Source organism: Micromys minutus, assembly GCF_963924665.1.
Source record: "Micromys minutus genome assembly, chromosome: 25".
NCBI classification, from domain to species: Eukaryota; Metazoa; Chordata; class Mammalia; order Rodentia; family Muridae; genus Micromys; species Micromys minutus.
This window is the reverse complement of record NC_137960.1, coordinates 19527124-19538860: the sequence shown is the minus strand read 5'-3', so window position 1 is coordinate 19538860 and position 11737 is coordinate 19527124.

Below are 11737 nucleotides of genomic sequence, written 5' to 3'. Positions count from 1 at the left end.
TATCCACTGTGGTACAATCAAATTTGTAAGAATGATCATACAATGTGTCTGAGGTCTCACTGTGCTCTAAGATGCGATGGTGCCAACACTTAAATATCATCTGGTTCCTTACTTAAATGAATAAAATGTGGTGAAACTCTCAGTTTCCTGGAGTTATGAATAGCTCAGAATCACTGTGGAGAAGCTGTGGAAAATATCTCACTTCCTTTGTCCCAGTGTATATTATCTCTAGTGAAAGTTCACAGCTTCCTTTGAAGAGAGGTGTGAGAAAAAAACAATTTTGTGGCATTCTTGAGTTGATCTCCTATGGAACCTGCTTACTTTTCACTCCAGTTACTCTGATACTGTAAACTTCATTATGGCCAGTATAAAAGTGTTGGCTCTTGCCTTGTGTCCTCATTAGAGTGACATTTTTTTTTTAAGTCCTGCTATCGCAATTCTGCCATGATGCCTAAGGAAGACTAGGTGACCTTGCAGTCTAACTTCTTCCTTAAGATCATCCAACTTTTGGATATTTACCCAAGATGCTTCATTGTGGGAGCATAAATGTGGTATGGGCTTCGAGCAGATGTAGCAGAACCACATGTCTCTTAGAGGGAAGGTGCTCATGGGTAGACTACTATGATGTGCAAGGTTATAGCCGGGGTGGGGTAGGGCATCTGGAAAACAATTCAGCTTTGGAGAAACTATGGATTTATATCCAGGGGAATATGAACTTTCTGTTCATGAAGGAGGTGCTCACTGTGATATGATCAGGGATACACTGCCAACAAGTAACCTGCCAATAAGGTGCAGGCTACTGCCACTGCTCCTGCTGGTGCCATCCTCCAGTGCAATGTCACTTTGCCAGCTCAGAACACTGGTCTCAAGTCTGACAAGACTTTTTTGTTTCCTCTTCTAAGAAGGACTAAAGCACCCACACCTTTGTCTTCCTTCTTGAGCTTCATGTAGTCTGCGAATTGTATCTTGAGAAATTCGAGCTTTGGGGCTAATATCCACTTATCAGTGTGTAGGAGTTTGGGCTGGGGACCCACAAAGAGATCTCTCTGGTCAGGGACAGGAATGGCTTCTGCTGCCTTTACTGTAGGGTATACTAGGCATGTGTGTTCAGGCAAAAGGGAGAGCTCAGGGCAAGAAGGGGGAAACTGGGTTCCCTTCTTCCTTGGCTGGTGCTACCCCACCTCTGTCTCTGCCACTGCCTCAAAATGGCCTGGGCTGAGCTGGCAGCAGACTCCAGCATGGGCTGCAGGGAAGCTTCTGAATTCAGGAGAGCAGATCTCTTCCCATGCAGCAACAATGTTATAGCTCTTATGACAGAAGACCCCAACTGACTGAATGGTTCTTGTGTACCTTTACTTTCAGACAGGACCTTTATATACATTGTTTGGGATGGTTCAGAGTCTGAAAACAGGTGCTTCCTATTGGCTTGGCCTGAGGACTTGGGGAATGCCTTGTCTACATATTTGCCAGGGGTTCTGCTTCAGTCCTGAGTGTGGTCACCTCTTCACATGCAGAGGGGTGTCTAGGGGCTTGACTGGACCTACATCACATCCTCACCTGCAGAGGAGGAACTTGGGGCATGGCTGATGTGACTGGGATCTACATGTGATCCTAACTTTCTGAGGAGGAACTTGGGGGCAAGACTGGTTCAATATTACTATGAGGGGGTTGTGTGAAGGGGCATGGATTCTCGGTGAAACTAGGAAGTGCCTGCTTTCTCACCTAAGTTCCCAGGGTTTCACTTATCTTGACTGAAAACCAGGGTATCCTTCAGGGCCCAATTGTTCCACACCAGTCCAGTGAGTGCATTCCACTTGTGGGTTTTTTGTTTTGTTTGTTTGTTTGCTTTGTGTTTGTTACCTCACTCGGGATGATATTTTCTAGTTTCATCCATTTGCCTAAGAATTTCATGATGTCATTATTATTTTTAACCATTTCTCTGTTGAAGGACTTCTAGGTTCTTTCCAGCTTCTGGCCATTATAAATAAGGCTGCTATAAACACAGTGGAGTATGTGTCCTTGATTTATGTTGGAGCATCTTTGGGGTATATGCCCAGGAGTGGTATAGCTGGGTCATTAGGTAGTACTATGTCTAATTTCCTATTTTTTTCCTCTCTTACAACTTTATTTTTTAAAAAAGAGAAATACATATACAGATTTTTAAAGGCATTTTGGCATAACACTATATGAATATTTTTGTCAGTACTTAATTCTTTTAGAGGTTTGATAGCATGTATTGAAATCCCTCTAGTTATCATAAGCATGAAGTACATGTAGCACAGAACGTAACATGGAAGCAGTCAGTTTTCTTGGTGTGTATAGATTAAGCATAATGATCTTTGAAAACCCAAATTTCCAGAGTGGTTGTACAAGTTTGCAATCCTACCAACAATGTTCCTCTTTCTCCACATCCTTGCCAGCACCAGCTATTACCTGAGTCTTTTATTTTAGCCATTCTGACTTGTATGAGGTGGAATCTCAGGGTTGTTTTAATTTGCATTTCCCTGGTGGCTAAGGATGTTGAACAGTTTTTTAAGTGCTTCTCTGATATTCCTCAGTCGTGAATTCTTTGCTTAGCTCTGTACCCCATTTTATAATATATTTGTTTGATCCTAGAGTCTAACTTCATGAGTTCTTTGTATATATTATATATTAGTCATCTATCAGATGTAGGATTGGCAAAGATCTTTTCCCATTCTTTGGTTGCCATGTTGTCCTAATGACAGGTTTTTTTAATTTTTTTTTTTACATATTACTTTTCTCCTGTTGCCTATTTTGATAGTATTACAATTCAGTGCTATGACCTACTTAGCTTTTTGAAGTTGAGTACTGCTATTTCACATCTGCTGCCCTGGGATCCAACTACAATTAGAGTTGCTAATTCCGGATCTGTAGCTTCCACTGTAAATTCTAAGTTGGATAAAATTTGAATCACACAGCTGCACAAGTATGTTGGGGCTCCCCACAAAAAGTAATCTCTCACAGACTTGGTGAAAACATCTTGGGTCTTTCCAAATTGGGTGAATAATTTTAATGTGACTTACCTACTTTAGCAATACAGTCAGTCCACCTAAGTCTTTGAGCCTCTGCTGCAAATCACATGTGGCATTTTCAGTTCACTTACATTGGGTCCTGGGGTGGTTTGAAATGCTTGGTGTGTGAGAAGTGGCACCTTTAGGAATCATGGCATTGTTGGAGTAGATATTGCCATGTTGGAGGAAGTGTGTCACTGTGGTGGTAGGCTTTGTGTTCTAGGCTTAAGCTCTTGCCAGGGCCGCCTTTAGAACAAGATGTAGAACTCTCATCTCCAGGAACATACCTGCCTGCATACTGCCATGCTTCCTGCCATGATGATAATGAACAGACCCTCTGAAACTATCAGCCAGTCCCAATTAAATGCTGTCCTTTGTAAGAGTTGTATGGTTATAGTGTCTCTTCACATAAAACCCAAACTAATGTTAGCTCTATGTTGTGGGCTGATAACCAAAGAAGCTAACAGCAGTTATGACCCTACACTGCAACATTTGGTGCACCATCTTTTTAGGAACTTCAGAAATTCGTTCTGTTTCAGCTTCATAATTGTTCTATTACCACTTCTACTCTTAAGTGTTCTCCAGAGCCAGTCAGCATACATTAGAAAATGTACATACTTTCCTTTGGAATTATGATTTACTTCTTATCGGTCACAGTTTTCTCAACCCACCTTTACATAATATTTATTTACATAATTTTATTTAATACATATTTATTATATAAGTTCTTGTGTGTGTGTGTGTGTGTGTGTGTGTGTACATGTGCTGTGCACATAGATGTGTACATGTTATGATGGTGTGGAGGGGAGAGGAAAGTTTCAGACTGTTTTCTTCACCTACATTGAGACACCTTTTCTCGTCACCCATATCTGTGTATGACAAGATAGTTGGCCAGTGGGAGCTTTCAGAAATTCTTGTCTCCTTGTTTCCCATCTCCCTATAAGAGCACATGGTTTGTTTTCATTTCCAGATTTATGTCAGTTTGGGAGATTTGATTTGAGGTCCTTGAAGATCCATGGCAAGCACTTTATCTATAGAGCCATCTCTCTAGCCTATCTTCAGCCACCTGTGCTTATCTTTAGGTAACTGTGTGAGGATTAATGTATAGTTTCGCATATAGAACAGCAGACGAGTAGAGGGGTGGCTCCTGTGTTTTTATTGTATCACATTAATGTCTGGGACGACACTATTATTTTCTTAATTTATTAAATTATTCCTCATTAGCTGAGAAGGGAAGCTGGCTTTTGTCAGGAGGTGATTCATCAGGCTTGGGGGACTTCAAGTTCATACCTGCAACTTATGGGAATCGCTCTTCATATCATTACAGCTCTCAAAACCTCTTCCTTCTGCATTCAGTGCCCTTATTATATCACAAGACAATCTGTCATACCAAGAATAAATTTGCATTACAACTTAAGAATCCACTGAATTGACAAAATCTGGCTTTCCTCTCTCTCTCTATCTCTCTCTCTCTCTCTCTCTCTCTCTCTCTCTCTCTCTCTCTCTCTCTGTGTGTGTGTGTGTGTGTGTGTGTGTGTGTGTGTGTGGTGTGTGTGTATGTGTGTGTGTGTGTGTGTGTGTGTGTGTGTGTGTGTGTGTGTGTGTGTGTGAATCCTGCCTTTACAAGATGCATTTCTGCCAGAGCAACACAGATAGCTTGGGTCATTGCTATGAGCATGCTATGTTTGAAACACAGGCACATTTGTATTTGTGCCTTTCCACAGAATTAGAATTTCTAACAGCGAACTCGCAAGCCACCTTTAATTTTGTTGGCCTTAATACAATGAATATTAATTCACCTGATACTGATAGCAATTCACAACTACAATTCCTCCTTTCTATGTCATGATATGAAACTCAATTTATATGATGTTCTAGGTTATGAAATGACTAAGTTAGTGTTAAAATAGTTGTAGTGTTCCCAGATGCTTCATTGAAGACAGAATAGAGATCAGAAGGAAATGCAAAAAGTCTCTGTGGGGGACCAGATAAGTAGCTATAGGAATCCCAGACACAGGGTCATCAAAAGTAGATCCTGGTAGTGGGCTGTTTTCAGTGTCTATTTGAAGTGGACTGGGTTTCATGTAGAAGGGCTTAGGGGGCATTATGAACATGTTTCTTCAATTACTTGATAAGTTCATAGGTGGTGGTATTTTGTGTTTTTGGTGGTCTTTGTGGTAGTTGTTGGTATTAAGTGGTTTGTGGTGGAAAGTATCACATGGTTTGTGATGAACAAGTAAGCATCATTCCGGTACACTCACATGGTGCACAATAAGTCCAACATAGAGTTTGAGCTCAAAATCAAACCACATGATATTTTATAAATGAAATTCTAGCCTAAAAGTTACTGTCCTGAATGATATGACACAATGTAAGATATGGTATAGACTATCATCATGCATGCAATTATTGACATAAAAATTCTCCTGTTTTTTTATCCTTGTATTTGTCAGATCTATCCAGTGAAGTTAAAAAAATGTTAAAAGAAAAGCTTAGAGCCATTTCAATATAAGATTTAAAGTTCATTTGACCAGTCAGTGACCCATTAATACAGATAGACTAAAGAAGTTTAGTGTACAACATGAAATTGGCAGAGAAGAAATGTTTATAAGATGATTACAGACTCAAGACAAACATTTATTGAAGAACTTGCCTGCAATCCCAGGGATCCAAAGTGAGGGAATCCTTGAAATAAGATGGTTGGCTATATTAGTCATATTAGTGAATTCTGACTTTAATTGAGAGATCCTGTCTCAATGACTAAAGTAAAAAAAATGATTGAGGAGGAATCCAAGCATCATCCTTCTGCCTTTACACACATGTGCACATGAGTCCATGAGCATGCTCGGTAGAGAGGCAGGGGCAGGTGGATTGCTTGATCATGCTGAAAGTTCCTAGGCAAGGGTAGTTGTCACTCTGTGTTTTATTGATGACTCTGGATGCGTTCTGCCTATGCAAGAGGTTAATATTAGGAGCATGTCGCTGCACTGATCTTTCTATGAAAAGTAATTTTTTAAAGGAGAAACAACCGGGAATCATACAATACCCACTCACTTGACAGCGTGCAAATGTATCTGATAGATTTTCCTGTTTCACCAAAGTTTTAGAAGTATGATTAGAATGATCAGTTGTTGACACTTTGTTTATCTGTATTACAAGCTACTTGTGCCTTTTCCACTGTTGTAAAGGAAGTCTCCTGACATTTAATTTTCAGCAATTTATTCTGTTTCACCTTCTTCTTTCTATGAAAAGAATGCATTTGTTTCAAGAATCTTTCAGCAAACAGATCACTGGCAAGTGATATAATACTGACTCCAAATAAGCACATAAAAAGATCACTACTTTCCAGTTCTTTTTTTTTTCTGCTGCTTCAAAAAGTATAGTCATTTTTTTTTTTGACCTAGAGAGTATTTCTGATCTCACTTCATGGGCCCCTTCTAGTGTAGTCTCTGTACTGCTCTTTACAAATTTATTTCACTATAATTTTATTATGTTTTATTGTTAGCTTACTTTATTGACTCACTTCTAATCATTGTAAGTGTAAAGCAAATACTTGGCATGGTACATGTGTGTGATCAAACGAGAAGTTGATATGATTAAATAACACCAAATTCCCACCATTTGCTCACAGTCAACACTTGAGTAAAATGAACATAGTCATAAACTGACAACCCATTGCACATATTTGAGAGACTTTTTCAGGTTTTATTTTCTTTCAGTTATTTCTGAATTATTTTCTTGCTGTCTTAAATATGTTCAAAGCTGTGTACAGCAGAACTCTTTGAAACATAGGGTGCTCTGTGAAAGGTCACAAACAGCTCTCATAAAGATACTCAGGTAAATCCCAGCTGCTGACCATGGTTACCTTTTAGGAAAACCTATGTTGGTTTTACTTATTTTTTTTTTTTTTGTGACACCATTTTAATCCACACATTCTGGAACTATGCCAGTCAACCTGTGAAATTTTAAAAACAAATTATTATTATATGTACTTGTTCTGTATCTGATTTCTATCATTCTAGATAACAGTGGATAAGCATAAATTCCTGATCCATCTGGTTCCATATCCCATGGAATAATTAGAATATTAAATATTATAAAAATGAAATATTACAAATTATAATAACTATAGACAAATAAACAAAGCATGGCAATATATTATTGTTTAAAGCTTCTAAATTGTGCTGTTTCCTTACATATTAATAAAGTTTAAAACATGAAAAACATAATACAAAGAGAAAAATAATACTAGACAGACATTCATAGAACTTTCATGTTTTCTTTGTTTGGCACAAAATCTCACTCTTTAGCCCAGAATGGCCTTGAACATGGAGCAAATTTCCTGGCTCAGCCTTATATATATATATATTTATATATATAAAACTATATTAGAAGCCAGAGGGGTCAAGTATATCAAAAGAAAGCCCAGAGAATCAAATATAATCTCATTATGTTCACAAAGGCTAAACCAATAATATAATTTATAATATTAAATTATAAATATATAAAAATAAATGTATATTACATATCATATATGTATATATACATATAAATAATATATAACATATAATATACTGATAATATATAAAATATATAAATGTATATAAAATATTAACTATGATATATAAATAAATAAATATATATAATATATATATATATATATATATATATATATATATATATATATAAAACCTGTGAGATATCACATGAGATCTTGGGGACATTTTGTGATTACAGAGGCAAAGGCCAGAGCAGCCTAACCATATGGGGTTTTACTTCTGTGTAGTGTTATACTGTATGTTAGGAATTTACTCTGTGCACTTTTTCTAAATATGTCAGTAAACTCATTACCTGTGGAAGTTACTGGTACAAATTTTGGGTATCTGTTGACATGTACTTAGTCTCGTAATTACCACATATTTAATTATGTCTCTGAAATTCCATCTATGAAAAATATAGAAGTTCCTGGACAGATATCGTGCATATTCTAAAAGAACACAAATTGCAGCCCAAGCTACTATATCCAGCAAAACTCTCAATTGCCATAAATGGAGAAACCAAAATATTCCATGACAAAAGCAAATTTACACAAGATCTGACCACAAATCCAGCCCTACAAAACTCTAACACAAGGATGGAAGCTATACCCTAAGAAAAGCATCAAAGTAATCGCCTTGCAACAACCTAAAAGAAGATAGACACACAAACATAATTCTACCTCTAACAACAAAAATAACAGGAAATAACAATCATTATTTCTTAATATATCTTAAAAATCAATGGATTTGGTTTCCCAATAAAAAAACATAGACTAAGAAAATAGGTATGTAAAGAGGTCTCAGCATTTGCTGCATATAGGAAATGCTCCTCAGTGACAAAGACAGATACACTTCAGAGCAAAAGACTGGAATAATAAATTTCCAAGCAAATGTTCTCAAGAAACAAGCTGAAGTAGTCATTCTAATATCAAATAAAATTGTCTTTCAACCAAAAGTTATCAAAAAATATAAAGAAGGACACTTCATACTCATCAAAGGGAAAAGCTATCAATATGAACTCTAAAACCTGAAACTCTATGCCCCAAATGCAAGGGCAACAACATTCATAAAAGAAAGTATACTAAAGCTCAAAGCATATATTGCACCACACACAATAATAGGGGAAGACTTCAATACCCCACTCTCATCAATAGACTAATCATGGAATCAGAAATTAAACAGAAACATGACGAAATAACAGAAGTTATGAGCCAAATAGATTTAACAGATATCTATAGAACATTTCATCATCATATATATATATATATATATATATATATATATATATATATATATATATATATATATATATATATATATATATATATATATACCTTCAAAGGACCTCATGGTACTTTCTCTAAAATTGACCATATACTCAGTCATAAAACAGGCATCACCTGATTAAAAAATATGAAATAATCCCATGATTACCATGGACTAAGGCTGGTCTTCAATAACAACAAAAACATGAGAAAGCCCACATACACATAGAAGCTGAACAATGCTCTACTCAATGATAACATGGTAAAGGAAGAAAAAAATAAAGAAATTAAAAACATTTTAGAATTCAAAGAAACCGAAGGCACAACATACCCAAACTTATAGGATACAATGAAAGCAGTGCTAAGAGGAAAACTCATAGTGCTGAGCTCCTTCAAAAAAAAAAAAAAAAAAAACTGGAAAGAGCATACACTAACTGCATTACAGCACACTTGAAAGCTCTAGAACAAAAAGAAGCACCTCCGCCCAAGAGAGGTAAACAGCAGGAAACATTCAAACTCAGGGCTGAAATCAACCAAGCAGAAACAAAACGAACTATAAAAAGAATCAACAAAAACAGGAGCTGGTACTATGAGAAAATCAACATGATATATAAACCCTTATGCAGACTAAAAAGAGAGCACAGAGAGAGTAACCAAATTAAAAAATTCAGAAAAAAATGCAGACAAAAGCTTATAATCAACAAAACTGGAAAATATGGACAAAATGGACCCTTTTATAGACAGATACCGGATACCAAAGTTAAATCAGGATCAGCTAAACCATCTAAATAGTCCCATAACCACTAAGGAAACAGAAGCAGTCATTGAAAGTTTCCCAATGAGAAAAAGCCCAGGACCAGGTGGGTTTAGCTCAGAATTCTATCAAACTTTCCAAGAAGACATAATATCAATACTTTTCAAACTACTTCATAACACAGAAACAAAAAAGCACTACCCAGTTCACTCTTTGAAGCCAAAATTACACTTATACCTAAACCACACAAACACCCTACAAAAAAAGAAAACTTCAGACCAATTTCCCTAAGGAACATCAATGCAAAAATAGTCAATAAAATTCTTCCAAACTGAATCCAAGAACACAATAAAATGATAATTCACCAATGCCAACTAGGCTACATCCCAATGTGTAGAGTGAGTTTAAAATTTAAAAATACATCAATGTAATCCACTGCAAAGAAATAAAAAAAACACATGACCATCTTCTTAGATGCTGAGAAAGAATTTGACTAAACAAAACAAATTTCCTTGTAAACGTGTTGAAAAGATAAGGAATTCAAGGCCCATATCTAAACATCATAAAAGCAATATACAGCAAGCCAGTAGCTGTCATCAAACTAAATGGTAAGAAACTTGAAGCAATCCCATTAAAATCACGGACTAGACAAGGCTGTCTACTCTCTCCCTATCTTTTCAATATGTATCAGATATCATATCCAGCGCAATTAGACAGCAAATGGAGATGAAAGGACACAATTGGAAACAAGTAAAAATATCACTATTTGCAGATGACATGATACTTAAGTGACCCCAAAATTTCTACCAGAGAACATGTACAGCTGAGAAACAAACAACTTCAGCAAAGTGGCTGGATATAAAATTAACTCAAAAATAAATAAATAAATAAAACTCCATAGCATTCCTCTACTCAAAGTTTAAACAGGCTGGAAAGAAATGAGGAAAACAACACCATTCACAATAGTCACAAAGATACAAAATACCTTGAGTGATTCTAACCAAGCAAGTGAAAGATCTGTATGACAAAAAATTTAAGTCTCTGAAGAATGAACCTGAAGATCTCAGAAGATAGATCTCCCGTGATCATGGAATGGTGGGATTAATACAGTAAAAATGGCCACCTTGCCAAAAGCAATCTACAAATTCAATGTAAACCCCATCAAAATTCCAACTCAATTCTTCATACAGTTACAAAGAGCAGTTTGCAAATTCATTTGGAATAATAAAAAACCCAGGATAGCAGACTATTCTCAATAGTAAAATAACTTCTAGGGGAATCACCGTCCCTGACCTCAAGCTGAATTACAGATCAATCAGGATAATAAATGCATCATATTGGTACAGAGACAGGAAGAAAGATCAATGGAATAGAATTGAAGACCTAGTAATGAATCCACACACCTATGGTCACTTGATCTTTGACAAAGAAGTTAAAAACATACAATGGAAAAAATACAGCATCTTTAACAAATATTGCTGGTTCAAAAGGCAGTCAGCATGTAGAAGTCTGTACAAAGCTCAATTCCAAGTGGATTAAGGACCTCCACATAAAACAGATGCACTGAAAATAATAGAAGAGAAAGTGGGGAAGAGCTTAGAACACATAGTCACAGGGGAAATTTTCCTGAACAGAGCACCAGTGACTTATGCTTTAAGATAGATAATTGGCACCTCATAAAATTGCAAACTTCTGAAAGGCAAAGGACATTGTCAATAGAAAAAATGACCACCAACAGATTGGGAAAAGATCCTTACAAATCCTACATTCAACAGAGGAGTAATATCCATTATCTACAAAAATAACTCAAGTAATTAGACTCCAGAGAATCAAATAATTCTATTAAAAATGGGGTACAGAGAAAAACAATGAATTCTTAACTGAGGAATACTGAATGGCTGAGAAGCACCTAAAGAAATGTCCAAGATCCTTAATCATCAAAAAAATGTAAATCAAAACCACACTGAGATTCCACATCACACAAGTCAGAATGGTTAACATCAAAAGTCAGGTGACAGCAAGGATGTGGATAAACAGAACATTCCTCCATTGTTAGTGGTATTGAAAGTTGGTACATCCACTCTGGAAATCATTCTGGAAGTTTCTCAGAAAGTTAGACATAGTACTACCTGAGGACCCAGCTATACC